The sequence below is a fragment of the Maniola hyperantus genome, chromosome 4, assembly GCF_902806685.2.
Source record: "Maniola hyperantus chromosome 4, iAphHyp1.2, whole genome shotgun sequence".
Classification (NCBI taxonomy): Eukaryota; Metazoa; Arthropoda; class Insecta; order Lepidoptera; family Nymphalidae; genus Maniola; species Maniola hyperantus.
In genome coordinates this window covers 9,016,827-9,035,650 of record NC_048539.1, presented here as the reverse complement: position 1 = coordinate 9,035,650, position 18,824 = coordinate 9,016,827, and the positions used below count along the sequence as shown (strand labels likewise).

General features: G+C 34.2%; 1 protein-coding gene and 1 long non-coding RNA gene across 3 annotated transcripts in view; both read right to left on the bottom strand.

Annotated features, from left to right (window-relative positions):
- Positions 1–18,824, bottom strand: part of LOC138402270 (uncharacterized) — a 229,087-nt gene that overhangs the window by 44,734 nt on the left and 165,529 nt on the right. The window lies entirely within an intron of this gene.
- Positions 1–18,824, bottom strand: part of LOC117981942 (uncharacterized) — an 89,324-nt gene that overhangs the window by 13,286 nt on the left and 57,214 nt on the right. The window lies entirely within an intron of this gene.

The window sequence follows — 18,824 nt, the reverse complement described above, 5'->3', positions numbered from 1 at the left end:
CGATGCAAAAAACCAGACATTTTGGTTTGACCCTAGGGTTTGACATTCAGTAGGGCGTATTGCTTAAAACCTGCATCAATCATTATTACAATCTCAATTGTTGTGATTGGCTGAACTTGTGCGATTCTTGTTGCAACAATGCATTGTAGCCAATAGTGGGCGAGGGTCCGATCGTGACAGTGTAGTTGTCATTCTCCCGCAATCGCGCCACAGATAAAGTGGCATGACAGCCGGTTAAAGTCACGTTACGGTTAGCATTAAACTTTGATCACCAATAAAAAGCAAAGTAGGTTGTACAAGTTAGTATACACACTACACAGCGCCACTATAAGTCTAAAGGTAGGGACAATATTTTGGTCCATAATTAACAAATCCTGACTTATCTTTCTTAACTTGGTCAAAATTTAACGGTAACCGTAACTTAACTTTAGTCATGCAACTCGACCTGACATTAGTCGAACAAAAAACAGCATCACAAAAGCAATTTTCTTTGGTCCACTTTAACACTGAATATTCTTATATATAATTTACACAATTACATTATAGGTAGGTACCTATACACACCTAAAAATGAATGGATAAAGATTTAGCACAAAATACCTAGGTATCTATAATCTGTACCTACTTCCCTAAACTTTCCTATATTTATGGAAGGGTTAGGTATTTATTATCTGTAGAATGTGTAATGCTTATATGTAGACTATTGAATAGTTATTTTTTATTACTAGGTAGGTAGGTAAATATATGCCAAAAAATATGTATTTGTAGATACCTTTATGAAACATAAATCTACTCCGCTGTATCGCTTTATGTGTGTTCCCAATCGTAATCGAAGCCGTAAACAAGTAACATGATTCTAGAGAATCTTGAGCGTGAATTTAACTATAACTCTAACAAGTTGGCCTGTAATAAGTTATCTTGCAATCACACTATAAACAAAATACTTGACTAACTATTGGTAATTTAGGAGTGCTAGGTATATCTCGTTATCTTAATTAACATGGAGCCAAATGACCTCAATAAGAACTACAGTGCTCCAATTTATCTTCTCCGGTGATCGAATGATGTCTACAAATTGTATTGTATTTATTTACTGCAAAAATAAGCTACAATTAATGGTATAATCTCGATGGAAGCGATAGCGTCGCCTGCGCACGGTCGTGGACTCGCGGCGGACGGCGATTTCCTAAAGCGATATGAGCTCGACGACAATGCTACGGTTTTAATTGGCGCTCTTACATAGACATGTCTTGCACCGACTTGAGACTGTTCGTTTTCGAAAACGAGACGACGAAGTGCACGCGCAGGTGCACCACGAAGCGCGTGATTGGCAAGGCAAGTAAATTTTCAGTTGTCATTGTAATTTATGTAATGCGTAGTCCACCAATACCCGTTCTTATTTGAGTTATTAAACACCTATTGCGACTGCGAGAAATATAGATTTTACCAGTGCAGTGGTAATTATTGAACGAGCGAAGTGAAGTCTCTGAGTCTACTTGAGTGAAATTGCACACGTCCATCTGTTCGTTTGCCAGAGCCTTATAACTTCTGAATTACTGAACGTTATTATTTCAAATTTTAAACATAATATGTAAATTGATGCCTTTAGCCTTAAGCTCTTTTTGCGTTTTAAAAGTTAACTATAACAATATACCTACTTAATAGTTAAAACTATCTTATGGGAATTACGGAATACCGCAAGGTCTTAGTTCTGGGTGAATAATTTTGTAACTATTAAACATGATATCATTTTTGATGCATTTCTAAAAATGAAATCGAATAAATTAAAGACATTAGTTGATCGATCCATGAAACACGCGCAATTCGTGGAGCAAAAAAAACGCTGGCGCATATCAGAACGATCATCACGTCACTCGAACTCGGCCGCAGTCGGTTCACTTGCTCACCTCTGACATTCTAGTGAAGAAGATCGTTTGCGTGCCAAACTTTGATCTCTCTCGTACACGTGTTAACATACAATTCGATGTCAAATTCTTACGACTTTAAGTTCAATAACAGTAAAAGTGAAATTGCGTAGTTGCCTTCGTTTTCAACATAGTAGGTACAATAAACATATAATCAAGAAAAATCGAGAACGGGAACACTTCAAATAACATTCTAAATGGAACCAAATGCATTTCTTATGAACTTTTTCAATCGACTTGATTTTGTTAGTGACACAGCTTAGAGTAAAAGTCGTTCGTACTTCTATAGTATTGTTCTAAAATTGCCATTTATAACCCATATTAATATCCATACTAATATTATAAATGCGATAATGTGTCTGCTTGTCCATCTGTCTGTCTGTTAGCTTTTCATGGCCCATTTGTTTAACGGATTTTGATGAAATTTGGTACAAATATAGCTTGCGTCGCGGAAAATGACATTTTTGATCCCAGAAAATCAAAGAGTTCCCAGGGGGTTTTTAAAAAACCAAATCCACGTGGACGAAGTTGTGGACATCTTCTAGTTTACTAATTATAATAATTATTATGTAGCGGCCCTGACTTCGCCTTCTTTCCTTGTCCTTCTGGAATAGAGTGAGTGCCTTTGAAATGGTGAAAGAGTTTTTACATTCCTACACACAAAGTACAATACTCTTTAATAATAATAATAGAATAGATAAAGCTTATTTAAAAATATAAAAGTAAATATGTATAGGTGAAAAATCGATATTTAAATCTCAAAAGTTGTTCCTATTTCAAACAAATATCTACACAGAAGTGCAAAGTGAATCCAACGCGAGATATGTGAGGATTTGAATATTCGGTAGGGGTTTTAATTAGCATTATGAACTTTGTATGTTATTTGTCCATAGATAGGCCTCAGGCCCTAAAGCGATGTCTTCGCAAGGATTTACAATCCATTCGTAGCTAATAGAAGTAGATTACTTACGCGTTCATTCGGTTAGTGGAGTGCGTCGAATCTGACGTAAAATATGGTTGAGTACGTTTAACAGTATTACTGGTCGAGTTTCCCACGCGGCTAGCGGCTTGTCTGCTGGCATTCAATGACTACGCTCCCGTGTATGTATCTACATAAATGAATACCGTACCTACTGCTAGTGGAGAAATATCCTTTTGATATTTATGTTCTGTTAACTAGATTACGTGTCCCAATATATATAAATAAAGAAACATGTGCTTGAAAGACTTGTCTTTTATTTACTCATGAATTTTAATATGCTTGGTTAGTATTAGATTTCTACTACTTAAATTTTTCCTCTAATCCTATTACTACCCATATTATAAATGCGAAAGTTTAGTGTTTGTTTGTCAGCTTGTCCTTCAGTCACGTCACAACTGAGCAACGAATCGGTGTGATTTTTTTTGCTGGATATAGTTAAACACCTGGAGAGCTGGAGTGACATTGGCTCCTTTTTATTTCAGAAAATCAAAGAGATTTTAAAAACCTATATCCACGTGGACGAAGGCTCGGGTTTAATCATCAGGTAATCAGCTAGTTTATTAATAAAATATTTTTACTATGCAAAGCATGAAAACATGGATTCATAATATGTTATTATAGTACTTATGTTACTGTTAAAAATAATATTTCTTAGTTTTAAAACTCATGTCAGTTACTTTCTTTTATCTAAAAGATATAAAACAGAGATAGACACTGAAATAAATTACTGCGAGCGGAAAACGCGTCAAAATGCTTTAAAATATGATTTGCTTGATAAGCATCAATCACGATGCTGTGTCGAAATAAGCCAAGATTGTCCTACATCGCAGGTGCACTCGCAAAAAAGAGAAACTGCGGTATTGCGGTGTTAAAGAAAATCTTATTATCGACATAAGGGGCGATATTCGAGCCGGCCGGCCGCTCCAGTTACAGAAAACGCTCCCCCGATTTGGATCCGGTTTGCTCTTGTTTCGTGTGAACCTACCTTCACTCTTTAAAGTGTTTAATCACTGTTATTCCCTTGTGTACAACATCAACTTGAAATTGGATACGGTAGTGTGTATGAAGGTTTTCATAAGTTTTTAAGTTTCACTTGTGACTTGCACGAACCTGACACGGTATTTTCTGCGTCTTACTTTAGATCATTTACTGGGTGACGTGCAATTTTACTATGTTTATTATATCATAGATTGTCAACGTTATATAATACAAAATATTCTAAAAATTATAGTATACAGCAGGCACCTATCTATTGAATTATGGAATGAGTTTGAAATAAATCTATAGTCCACCACCTGCATTTTCATGCCCGTGATATAATTATTTGTCTACCTAAAGTAAAGTAGAGAGAAGATTTATTTTATCAACTGTTGGTTAAAATGTCAAATATACATTAACTGTCATAATACAGAATGAGTTTATTTCATCCAAGGTTTATTTTAAGATTTTATAGAACACTAGCTGCCCCGGCGAAGTTCGTACCGCCTCGCCTAACAGTCCATTCTTTTTCAGGCAATTTTTTTAATTTTTCTCTCCGTAAGAACCATCCCCGTACTTCAAGGAATATTATAAAAAAATTAGCGAAATCGGTTCAGCTGTTCTCGAGATTTGCGATCAGCAACACATTCAGCGATTTATTTTTATGTATAGAGATAAATAATTAGCAAAAAATATATTTAAAAAAAAATAAGTACGGATTTCAACATTAGGCTATATCTATGCTTAAATATTACGACTATGTTTTGCATAGTATACTTTGTTAATCATGCAGTACTTAGTTGATTATTAAAGAAATTTAATATAATGTTGTTAATGGTTGTCAATCGGAAATCACCAATTCACAGAATATCGCGTACTTACCTATAGCTTTACATGGACCACTGCTGTTCCAAGTATTTTATAAATTAAACAAAAAAGCCTCATTGCTTACTTCTACGGCTTCTTAAAAAGCTTCCGTGATAAATGTTATGTTAATGGTAAGTATTTATACCTACTTGCCACTTACATACTTTGTTGTACTTACATTAAAAAGTTAGTACCTGAAAATATGTTTTAATTTCATATTGTACACGTTGAATGCTTTGGGCGGGTTATACAAAAAATATTGATTCGATTAATTTAATTGGATTCTTCACTGTTTAAAAACACAAACCTGCTTTTAAAAAATATGATTTTATAAATGTCTCATGCAATGTTTTGGTTGTAGTGGTTTAAATAAAATGACATTGCTAAGAAACTATAATGATTAAATATACATTTTCATTCATATGCGAATTATGATCGATCAATATGCGAGGCTAAAAAAATAACTGAATATGTACCTAACTGAAAAGTCTTTAATATTAACATAATAAGCATCTTCAACAATCAAGTAGCAAATATTTTCAATCGCAACTCAAAACAAACACTATTGCAATTCACTTTACCAGTCAATTACAATTTATATATTATAATGATATGATTATAATCATTCATCAAATCAACAAATCAGAATCAGAAAAAAATAATTTTCGATTACCACATTATTGATGACTCGACATGATCGAATAAAGAATGGATATAAAAAGATGATGCTACGACAAGCTTGATGGGAGTGTAGTTGTAATAATATAAACTACTAATTGCTAGAATTATATAATGAAAGTTAATAAGGTTAAGTAAAAAATTAAACAGAAGCAAATCGCTATCAAAAATTGACAGACAAGACTCAACTCTCAATTTAATGTAGTATACATACATAGAGCCTTTTAAAATCATGAATGACAAAAATTGGTTCACTCTGAAAATAGTGTCTTCAGACTTCAGTGTTACACCGAATAATATGTGCCTACTGTATACGTAGATGCAAAGTTTGACCTACCGACATACAGAATTATTTTAATAAATACCTATTTAATGCATGAAATCTCACCAAAAATCTTAAAGAAAGCACTCGTTAGTTGCGAATGATTACAATTTGTTGACTAATTATTATTTTTATATTTATTTAATATTCATTTTAAAAATCAGAAAGTAAATAAGATTATCTACTATAACACAAAACCCGGTAGCTGTTTCATGTTTTAATAAGTGGTAATGATTTAAAAAATATATATAGGTTTTTTTATTGCAGAATGATCATTAAAAGGTTTTAAATTGTTTTGAACTACATTAAGCGTTTTAAATATTATAGCACTGTATAGGTTAAGAAGAAAAAACCGGCCAAGCGCGAGTCAGACTCGCGCACCGAGAGTTCCGTACTACAGTCGTATTTTTTCGACATTTTGAACGAATATTCAAAACTATTATGCATAAAAATAAATGAAAATCTGTTTTAGAATGTGCAGGTAAATCCCTTTCATAAAATACCCCCAATTGGTATAGTACTCTTAATTTTATAAATATTTTATTAACAGGCTTTTACATTTATGTATGGTCAGCCTTACTCTTAATTTAAAAGTTAAAAACACTAATTATTTGTTTATGAACACATTTTAATTTTTTTTTGTGATAAGTATAGCCACAAATTTAAGGTTTTCGGATTTTCCTCTTACGTGTGCTATAAGACCTTCCTACCTGTTAAATTTCATGTTTCTTTTGCAACTCACTTCAACAGGAAGTACCCTATAGGTTTCATGACAGACACGACAGACAGATAGAAAACGAAGTGATCCTTTAGGGGTTCCATTTTTTCTTTTGAGGTAAGGAACCCTAAAAACAGATTTGTAGGTATATTATTTGTTCAGTAAAAATCAAAGCAGTAAAAAATGTTCATAATAATTAAGTTTGACTGGACAAAGTAGTCGAAACGTTCAGGAAGTAAAATTTAGCATACTCAGACAACATGCAAAATGAATACATTAAGCAATGAGAGGCGGCTATAATAAGCGTGTCGTGTTATTAGGTACATGAGATATCTTATTCTGTATTTACCAATTGATATAATATTTGTTCCAAATTACGATTAATAAAGCAACATCATCATCATAATGATCAACCCATAGCCGGCTCACTACAGAGCACGGGACTCCTCTTAGTATGAGAAGGGTTAGGCCAACGTCCACCACGCTGGCCAAGTGCGGATTGGCACACTTCACACATTTTTGAGAACATTATGGAGAACTCTCAGGCATGCAGGTTTCCTTACGATGTTTTGCTTCACCTAAACGAGTGATATTTTATTTCTTAAAACGCACATAACTTCGAAAAGTTAGAGGTAAAGCTATAAAGCAACATAGTAAATGAAAACTCTTTGGTATTTTGCTGTTAAAAAATGTTATCTAAGTAACATAAACATCATGTCGATCATAATAATAATAATGGCCAAATTCATTTTTTTAAACTGAATAGTTCTTTAGGCGCGTTGGGCGACTTTGAGATGGGTAAAAATTGAAGGTCGCGTTCAAAGACTACAGTGTATAAAGGAGAATCGCGTCACCGACATGCAGCATGCTAATTATATTAATATATTGCTCGGAGTGCCGTGAGATGCAAAAACTATATTAATGTTAATTATTTCAATTTACAAATTATTATTTTTTAATTTGGTAACCCAAAAAAAAAACTACTTTAATAATTGATAGTTTTATGTTTTCACTTTTGTCGGCATTCCCAACTGACTGCCAATTTTTAGTTAGTGTTAGTTTGTGGTGCTTGAAGGCTAGAGTTTGTTACATTCCAAACTTGGAACATCTAAAGTATAGAACTTCAAGAAATACTTATACAATAGTATATACTTATTATAGGTGTAATATTTCTATTGATTTATTCAACAAATTTAGTCTTTCAATCATTATTTCAAATGTGCAGGAACACCTGTATCGTAATACTGAATAGATTCTGAGATATATTTCTTCTTGCATACATAATTATTTGAGTACGGCAATTGTAATCTTTTGTTTTAGTAAACGTTCACTAAAAGTTAATACAAAGGCAGCATTAAACACGGTCCATTATTTTGTACGATCATAATAACTAATCTAATACAGTACTTTTGCGATGAAAATGCATCGTCTAATAATTTCTGAGTCGTGATCTCACACCATCAGCTTATTTCACCATTAAGAGTTTGTCCTTATTTATAGGTATTATCTCGTCTATCGGTCGGTTATATTTCGTAACGCGGCAGTTTAGCATCATTTGCATATTCCGTGATGGTGTCGAAGCTAGCCGGCCTTACAGAAACAAACTGCATACCCCATCAACAAATTGTCTTAAATATGGTATGAGAAAACTAGTGACACCGGCAGAATGTTTCAATCGAACCTGGGAGCCAATACTTACTTACCTAATAATTTCACTGAATTGTTAATGCTGTAGCACTATTTTTATATAGGCAGAAAAGTATCTTCCATACTAATATCATAAATACGCAAGACCGTGGCGTGTGGTCCGTATAAGTGATTTATGTCCAGCAGTGGACGTCTATCGGTTGACGATGATGATGATGATTATAAATGCGAGTGTCTGTCTGCTAGCTTCACGGCCCATCCGTTTAAACGATTTTGATAAAATTTGGCACTGAAATAATTAACAACGCGGGGACGCACACGTCTAAGCACATAGGCTCCTTTTATGCAGATAACCAAAGAGTTCCCACGGAATTAAAAAAATATATATATATTTACACCGAAGAAGTCGTGAGTATCATCTATTTGGTACAGAGACACCTTACATCCCGGAGACATACGAGTATATAATATATACTTAGGCTACTTTTTATCCCTCCAGAGAGAGGAAAATCAAAGAGTGCGCGCAGTACTTTTAAGTTTTTAAGTAGTTAAAAATATTTGGTTAAGTGTGGTAATAAAAGTACATTTTTCTTGCAACTAAGAGCCAAAAAGTCTGTTCGGTGTTGTAACACTTCGCTATCACGACGTTTATGTATTAACAACCTATTCGAGAATGCAGTAATGATTTTATTAATACTGGAACATTGCGAGTGCGTTTATGATCCAATAATTTTCATAGCATCGAAGGCTGAGATGATCCAGATTCATGCATCCTTTCACCGAAGGCCTTGAGGCAAATGCTGCGGCCAGTGGCCATTACCGATGCACCAATGTAAATGTCCCACCAAACTATTAACATAGATCGGTACCGAAAGATATACTGCATTCAACCGGCATCTCGAGATCTGATTGTATTTTATTCCCTTGTATTTACATTCTATTTGTAAATTTGTATTATAATTCGTAACATTTACGTGAAGGGAGAATGAAACTGGAACTCCATTGTTCACTTAACGTAGTTAACCAGTAGTTAACAGTTCTATCTTTACATAGGTAGTTTGAATTATGTGACATATTTAGGGATACCATTAATTAAGATTTGTGTGCGTTAAAACGTATTATATTCGTAATATTTTCCGTCTGACGCTAGTGGAACACTGAAGATTTATTACAAGCTCGTTCGAAGAAAATGCTCTGTGGCTTTAAAATAATTGATTTTGTGTTACTAAATAAGCTGAGCTAAACGAAAAGATGGAGTCAGTCACCTTAGTAGGTATACAGAACGTTGATATTTGCAAAATTTGTAAAAGCAATAAAGTTTATATTTTTATTTTACCAAATTAATGCTTATTATATATAGATCCTATTATTATCGCAATCACACTTGATTAAAATCATATTAAAGTACCTATAGGTTACAAACACATTTCTCAAACGAAAGGGCTGATTTAGATTTTCTTACCAGACTAGCAAATTATTTGCACAAACGGGGTAGGTAAGTGTTATTTATATATGTAAAAGTTGATACTGATATTGAAACTACATAATTTGACTGAAATATTATTTTAGTAGGTTGGCTCAAATCTGTATAATTTGTTTTAAAAGTCTTTGTAAATGTTGTGTGGATAAAAAACTACTTCTGTGTTAGTACTTTCGTAGACAATAGCACTACTTACGGAAAATTAAAAATAATAACGTCGTAAGTAGTTATGTTTGCGTGCACTGTGCAGTCATTATTTTGTCCGCGCTGGTCAGTTTATTACGCTCACTCAAGGCAACATTTTAAACAATAAAAACATTGTCAGTGTTTCAATTTATTTATTTTATTTCCCGTGTTTATTTGAGTTATAATTTACCACATACTTGGTTGTTCTATTATAACTATTACGCTGAATATTTATACCATATTTTTTGAATTTGTGGATTTTTTGTATAGATTCAAAGGTTTATTACCTTTCTACCGTTTATTATATTTCTTTTAACTCATACCACATCCGTCGTTGTCTAGTTATTTGGCTCTTTGTTTCTATTATGCCGGTGCGAGTACATAAATTAACTCTCAATTATTGGTGCTGGTTTCTCATGAGCGTAAAGAAAATATCTTAGTTTTAAAAACAAGGTCGTCCTTGTGGGAAACCTAGAGACTTACTTTCGATAATTTGCTTTAAGGGCTTCCAGTTCTAAAGATATAAGTTCTCAACAATTATTAAAAAAAAGTGAAAGTACGTTTATGGCAAGGGAAATCCAATATCTGTAGCTTTATGCGAAATTACAATAATCGTTTTTGCGCTTATTAAAGTGGGGTGTGGGAAAGCCGTTAATTATTCTTTAGGTTTTTAATATATTATGGCTTTCTGTGGAACTCCCCTTACCTACGTAGGTACTAGGTAGGTAAGGTATGGTACCTAATTACGAAGGTACTTGCAGTAGGTACACAAGGATAGAATAATTTCTTCAGTCAAGGTATTTAATTTATAAAGTAACTAGCTGATGCCCACGACTTTGTCCGCGTGGATTTAGGTTTTTAAAAATCCTAGGAATAGGATAGAATGGTAGGAATTTTTTGATCTTCCGGGAAAAAATTAGCCTATGTCACTCTCCAGGTCTTTAACTATACCCAATACCCATGCAAAACAAGCACATCGATCATCATTTTGTTTCGTTGCGACGCGTTTGAGAGATAAACCAACAAACAAACACACCTTCGCATTCATAATATGGATAGTGATGGTATTCTTACCTTCTCTTTTATCGATCTCTTATGAGTTTCGAAATTATGCTAAAATGGGCTAAATAAGTAAATAGAGATGTTTAAAGCACATTATAGTACAAAGTGTCAAACTCAAACGTTAGGTACTTTATACAACATTCAAATATTTTTGCAGTTTTGTTGGTTCTGAACATCATGATCAACCCACCGCTCATTACAAAGCACGGGTCTCCTTTCAGAGTGAAAACGGGTTTGGCCATAATCTACCACGCTGGCCAAGTGCGGATCGGCAGACTTCACACACCTTTGAGAATATTACGGAGAACTCTCAGGCTTGCAGGTTTCTTCACCATGTTTTCCTTCACTGTTAAAGCAAGTGATATTTAATTACTTAAAACACACATAACTCCGAAAATTAGAGGTGCGTGCCCGATTAGGAGGTGGACGTCCTAACCACTAGGCTACCACAGCGATACTACTGGATACTACTTTATGGTAATTGGTAATGGTGAAATGTACCTAATGTTGTATCTAATCCTAATAGTTTTTAAAATAAAACCTATCATAAAAAAGATTTAATTATTTTTTATGATTTTTGTATCAACCGGCTCTAAGTAAATATTTAGATACCTAATATACCTATGTACATTTATATAGATTTAAAAACAAATACATATTTTGTACAGACTTATAACCACCGTAAAATTTTTGTAACCTGTTCAACTCTGGTAACGGCTTATAGAGAGAGAGAGCCAGCGCGTGCTCAACCTTCCATATTTTATAAAAGCTGAAAGTTTCTCTGCGTATTGTCCCTAACACTGGGAGGAACGCTTGTTTGGATCATGGTGGCTTTGGGAGATAACAGGTAATAAAGGTGTAAAAAATCAAAGGTAACAAAATTAACAAAGGTGTAAGTATAAACTCTATTTTTTTTTAATTTCTTCGGAGTAATAAGAATTAGAAATCATGTCATGCATTGCCAGATACTTAGCGGCGTGGGAACCCCCGCCTTACACCCTTAAACGTTAATAATTTATTAAACTTTAAAGGTGTCTGGAAAGAGGTTACCACCATACTAAATGTCTGGCAATGGATGACGTGATTTCTAATACTATATAGCTACTTTGACGTAAGATTTTTTTACACCTTTAATACCTATTATCTCGCAAATCCACAATGATCCAAACAAACATCTAAACATTCCTCCTAGTGTCGGGAACAATACGCAGAGAAACATTTAGCTTTGATAAAATAAGGAAGGCCTGGCACACGCTGGCTCTTAGTTCATTAGTGCGTAAATCCCGCGCCAATATTTATATTGTCTGAATTGCTACGTGTATGTGTCACACAGTCATACCTACCTATATAAGGATACGAATTTGTAGGAGCTTTGCTTATCTGAAGTTTTATATTTGTTAAGCAAATAGATCACTGAGAAATAAATCTTATACGTCTTATCTTACTTAAAAGTGAACTCTTTATTTGTGTTTGGATTTAAAGGTTTCCTTTTTGCCATAAAATTTGTTTGCAACAAGCCTTCATCCAAATATATTATAAGAAAACCTGACAAACTGACTGACTCAACGTACAGATTAAACTACTGGACGGATCGGGCCTAAATTTGACATACAGATTGCTATTATGACGTAGGCATCCGCATAACGCCGAAAGGATTTTTGAAAATACAACCCCTAAGGGGGTAAAATAGCGGTTCGAATATCGAAAGTGGTTTATATAGTCCACGTAGACGAGTTAGAGTAAGAGTTGCGGGAATAAGTTAGTTGATTTCATAAAAATCGACTTCCATAATATTATAATCAAATTATAATAATTAAAACAAGAGTGGCGATATTAAGAAACCGGAATCTTATGTATTAATTGAAGGTATAAAACTTTTTGAAGGTAATTGCAACAAGCTTTAAAGTGAAAACAATTTATTTATAAACTTTCCTTTGGGCGCTCCAAATATTGTCATTTTATTTAAACTGGTGCATATCGGAGCCGAGCGACGACGATTCGATTCTGATAATTTGAACGTAGTTGTATAAAAACACATTATCATGATCGTTCAAATTGTAGCAGGAGCGAACTAACGGCGATCAAATTGGTGATAACAGAGTAGGTCACGGTAGGTGATTTGAGATTCTTGCTTTATTGGATAAAATTTAAAAATACCACTGTGTATACGTTTAGTTTTACTATCGATTATACCTGAATGATATTTCGGCTTCATAGAGCGTAGTCTCTGTCACTCATACATATGTGACATTTTGTCGGTCTTAATGACAGAGAGAACGCTCTACGAAATTGTTATCTTTTTCTAAAGGTCGATGTACAATATTTTCTGCCGCATGCTGTACCTACGTGTTTCTTTTAGAAATGCTACCCCAAGTGGTTTTAAGTATAGAAGATGAAATTTTGTATGAAAAACCTTCGTTTTTGAAGTTATATGAAATTGGGATTTGGGCATTCAGGCGAATATTAAATCAGGATTTTTGAAAATTCCACCCCTCAATGATTTTCAAAAATTCCACTTGAGCAAAGCCGGGTGGGTCAGCTAGTTCTTACATAATACATGGTAGGTACTAGTTATGTACCGAACATTGCGTACCTTCATCGGTTAAAATAATTCTCTAATGGACATTTAAGTGTACTCGCAACTCCGTAGATTATTATGATAATTCAATGTAAAATAACGATGCTTTCGCTGGAAGCCGAGTCGATGCGATGCGTGCGAGGTCGTAGTGCTATACGACACGTCCATTACAAACGCTTCGAATTAACATTTACAACCCCGAGCCAATATATTTCATGATTTATGGAATCCTGGTAATTATTATTTGCCAGCATTATTCCACAGACGTCGATACTTATCTCTAGTCATTTTTTATGTGAAAGTGTATGTTTGTTTATTCCTACCTTTACACAACATCAATCAAAGACATCAATGTTTATTCTATCCGTACAAAAGCACATCTTCATGCTCGTAATTTATGCTCTTAGATGAGTAAGGTTGTTAAAAATTATCCCGAAAAATCATAGAGTTCCCACGGGATTTTCAAAAACATAAATCCACGCGGACGAAGTCGCGGGCATCATCTAGTATTATACTAAAATTATAGATAAGAGTGAGTGTGTGTATGCGTGTGTGTTTCTTGAATGTGTGTGTGTATATGTGTGTGTGTGTGCGTGTGTGTGTATATATTGGCACGATTTCTTTATTTACCAAAGTAGTACAATACATCACAAGAAAAGGTTTTAGTTTCGGAAGTAATATGTGCGATAGACAAAGAAATTTAGCTCAACTCTCAAATCATAGTTAAGTACGTTGATGTATCTTGATAAATTAGATACGGCTCTTTAACCAATCTCGTCCCGTAATCGCTTTTACGAAATGCCTCGTCCCTCGATCCTCCTGAGTAGGGTTGCCATCTGTAAAATCTATAAACGAGGACGAGGAGCTTTTAAAATAATTTAAAATCTAAACTTTTTCTCTCGTATCATTCAAGAAAAAAACACTCAGACTTTTAATATTTTGCAGTATTGCCATTGCTCTGAATGATAAGCATTCAAAAATTTTAAACCCGGGCAGTAAGCAAAACCCTGTTTCTGAACGTTATCCGGACGCTCTCCGAAATAGAATAAATCCGGGAAACCCCGGATGGATGGTAACCCCACTCTAGAGTCGTTATAGCGTTAGTCTGCGCCAAATATGTTTGCACGCCTTCAATGCTGCCGTCGAGAGTTGTAGGTAATTGTGAAAGTTTGTAATAATTACATGCTTATACAGTGAATTGCTTTAGTGCAATTAGCCGAATATTAATTGTAGCGTATATTTAATCTTCCCGCCAATTTCTTCAAGTGATAATATGTATAATAAATGATATGCATGATATAAAATTAAAATTAAAATAAAATCAGGAAAGCAAATAAAAAATGCATAAAATATAATAGTAATCTTTAAAAAAATAGTAATGTGAGACAATACACTGACGTAACAAAAAACTTGAAAAATGAATTGAAAAAAGCATGCAATTTATATATCAAACAAGTAGGTACGCGAACATAATTAATTAACTACTTTATAAGCCCAGACATTTTTTGTCGAACGATTTGTTATAAGTACCTATTCATAGAATGCGTGTGATAGAAAATATTATTTTATTAAAATATTCAATCATATGAAGGCCCTTATGAATAACTTAACGTAGGTATGTACTAAGTATATTCCGATAACATTATATCTACTATGAGGCGTATTACAAGGTATATCTGTAGGTATGTATAAGATTTTATGAGCTAGAAAGCGTTGTTGTAAATAGGTACGTATTAAGTTGCTTTAGTAGCTCAACATAAAAATGCGTTTGATCTTTATTTTTTCCGTATATCCACCATTATACGCTATACTTTAGCGGCACTACGGTAAGTAGGTTACGATAAGTGATCGACCAACAAATGATAGATTGCAAGACAAGACAAGATCTCTTATCTGTCTGAGTGAACCGCGTAAAAATGCGCTCCCTGCCGACATTTCACTTATGATTTATTTTAGAGACGAGTACAAAGATTGAACGGTGTCAGAAATACGTTTTAGTAAGTAAGTAGGTATATTGTTTAATAAGCTTCCGCATAGGTTGTTAAACTGACCCTCTATGAATTTCTATCAGGTTAGGAACCACTTAAAACCGTTTGATGATAGGATTTAATAGCGTGACTATTTGTCTTATTTGAAACAAGACCGACTCTTATGGTATTTTTTGTAAATTCCTACATATTTTACTCGCTATCTAATATACACAGGTACTTAAAATGTGTATACTTAATATAAATAAACAAAGACACTAAGTAAGTAAGTAAACGAAACAAACTAAATCGTGAGCTACGAAATTTGTTGAATGATTCAAAGGTCATAACTGCATATAAATATTTATATCTAATGAAACGTGTTAATAAAAAAATTAAACTTATAAATATTCAATTAAAGTTGTCACGATATCTAATTTAAAAATAAACTTCTTTTCAACCCGCGGGCTACGAATGAAAGAGAATTGAATTAGGTGCGCGCACGCGATCCGCGGGGGAATCCGTAAGCTAACCACTTAACTGGAAAATCAATCTCACTTGCTTTTTTTACACGAAACTGGTTGACAAAAAAGCTTTTTAAGGTCACTACCGATTAATAGATACGAGTCCACTCCGTGCAAAAAGTTGAACAGGATTTTATAGTAAATCCGCATAACAATGACATAGGGACGCGGTTCAAAGTCAAGTTTGTGCGCAAAAACTATTCTGTGTTTGTCATTGGAGTCGTGCGCGTCCGGTCTTAGGACAAGTACCAGCTCCGGCCTTAAGCTGTCATTTGCTGGCTGTTGACATTACTATCTTGTGGCATGATGTAATAGAAAGTGATATGGATTGGAGACGGATTGGAGTCATATTTTGTATGGAGGCGTGCATTTCAGAACAAGGGCGTGCATACTAGTCTATCGTAGCATTCTGGTGTACTGATGCTCGAGGAGGTGCATCTATGAGTAGAATGTTGCACTAGTTTACGATTTTCCGTTGAATACACCACAGCTTACGTGATTACATCGTATTCCTTGTTTACATCCTTGTCTACTCACATAACAATTATATTGGCACCTAGGATCTGAATAATGTCTTTTTTTAATGATTCTTCTGATAATGTAGGTGGTTCAATAAAAAATACATTATAATAATTAAAAGGAACTACTGTGCAAAATATCAGCTTTCTACGTCTAAAGGTTTGGACTGGGTGTTGATGAGTCTTATGGAACCGAAGAAAGGCTGTCTTATCGATGTTTTGCAGTTAGCCTTAGGAGGTAATCAATGACTTCGAATGATCTAGTTTGTTGCCTTTTGTTGTAACGCTATAAGTATCACTTGAATCTAATTCAGGGATTTTCTGCTTTTTATATGCCTCTATGTAATCTGCAATATATGCCTCTATATAATCTGCAATATATCACAAAAACCTGCGCGTTATACACTTATATACATACACATATAATATCCAAAAGTGTAATCAAACTTCATATTTTGCGTAATTTCATTTCCTATTTGAAACGGATGTCCTTAATCTTTACTGCGTCATATTTACTATAAATATATAATGCTAGAGGATGCCCGCGACTTCGTCCGACTGGATTTAGGTTTTTAAAAATACCGTGGAAACTCATTGATTTTCCGGGATGAAAAGTTGCCTAGGTATGTCAATTTCCGGGATGTAAGCTAACTCTGTACCAAATTTCATCAAAATCAGTTAAACTTTTGGGCCGTGAAAAGTTAGTAAACAGACAGAGAGACAGACACAGTTTCGCATTTATAATATTAGTAAGGCTAGCTAAACTCACTTCTTTGCGCGACTAGTTTCGAGCTCGTCCGGGGTCCTTCCTCCTTCAATGAGGTAGCACGGCACGCGGCGTCCAAAAGACTCACACTGGAATTCGTAGTCAATAGGGGCTTCTTTAGAGGACGATTCAAATAACATGTGTCATATTCAACCTTTATGCAATATATACATTCAGATAATATTTCGAAAATGATATCTAGCTGCGATAGAGTCAATATCTGTGATCCCTTCGGAAGAAAATGTTAGCGAAATGTTATTAAATTTAATTATTTTATAGAAATATGTACATTTTAATTTTGCATTACAATATTCCTATTAGGTAGGTAGGTACCATATGAAATAATAACCCGAAAAAGTCAATCTCATATGTATTTTTAAAATATTTTATTCTGTGCTTACATACCTATTTCTTATTAGGATATTTGTATTACTGACACAACATCACTTCCCATCAGGTGTGATTGTGGTCTAGCGTATACCTATAATATATATAAAAAAGGCATAACAATAAATACAAAAATAATAATCTAAGTGGTATTTATTGACTTGAGGTATAAATGAAAAATTTGTTTACAACCAGCCTTAAAGCGCCCAGCCATGTTGTTTTATTTAAAAGAAAACATAAACTGATCTTATCTGATATGATGTGTCGATTTCAGAGCCGACCTACAGTATACAGTAGCCGGCAAGAAATATTGTACATCGACCTTTAGAATAAGATTTCGGCTTTGTAGAGCGTCGTCTCTGTCAGTCATACCTATGTGACCTTTTATCGGCCTCAACGACAGAGACAACGCTCTATGAAACCGCTATCTTTTTCTAGAGGACGATGTACAATATTTTCTGCCGCGTACCTACTCTACTTCTTTCGTTACTGTTCGATAGGGTAATATTTTGCAAATCGGTCCAGAAACCTCGGAAAAATCGATGTACTTCATACATAAAAAAACGGGCCGAATTGAGAACCACCTCCTTTTTGGAAGTCGGTTAATAAAACTAACAAAAGTCGGCTTTCGCAAGTCACTTGCGCTGTGTGACAGCTGACTTTTGCAAGTTTTATTACTAGTAGCCAACTTAGACTAAGTATCCAATAGCAATAAAACTGACAGAAGTTAGCTGTCATTGCTATGTCAATGTCAAATTTTGCAAGTTTAAGCAGTGGCTCTACCGCGGTTGTTTGACAGCTACAATGTCACGATCGCAATCATCTCTGATTGGTTAATGCTCGCTCACTATTGGCTACAATGCATTGTTGCAACAAGAATCGCAAAAATTCAGCCAATCAGAACAATTGAGATTGTAAAAATGATTGATGCAGGTTTTAGACAATCGCCCTACAGATTTGCTGCGAGTGAAAGTGACTTGCCAGAGTTGAGTTCAGCAAATTTTATTGCTCCTGAAGACTGTCAAATTATTTTTAATATCATTATCATCATAGTCAATTAATTCATTTTGTTCTTTTAGTCATAGGTAGGTATAATCTAAATTGAAATAGTTATGTACTTTTCTTTATTAGGTTATAATAAAGAATATAGAATATAACACTTAATTGAAAAAAAGTGTAAATAATTATTTTAGTCAATAGATTTTATCCTTGTACAAATATGTTTGATTTTTACAGGTT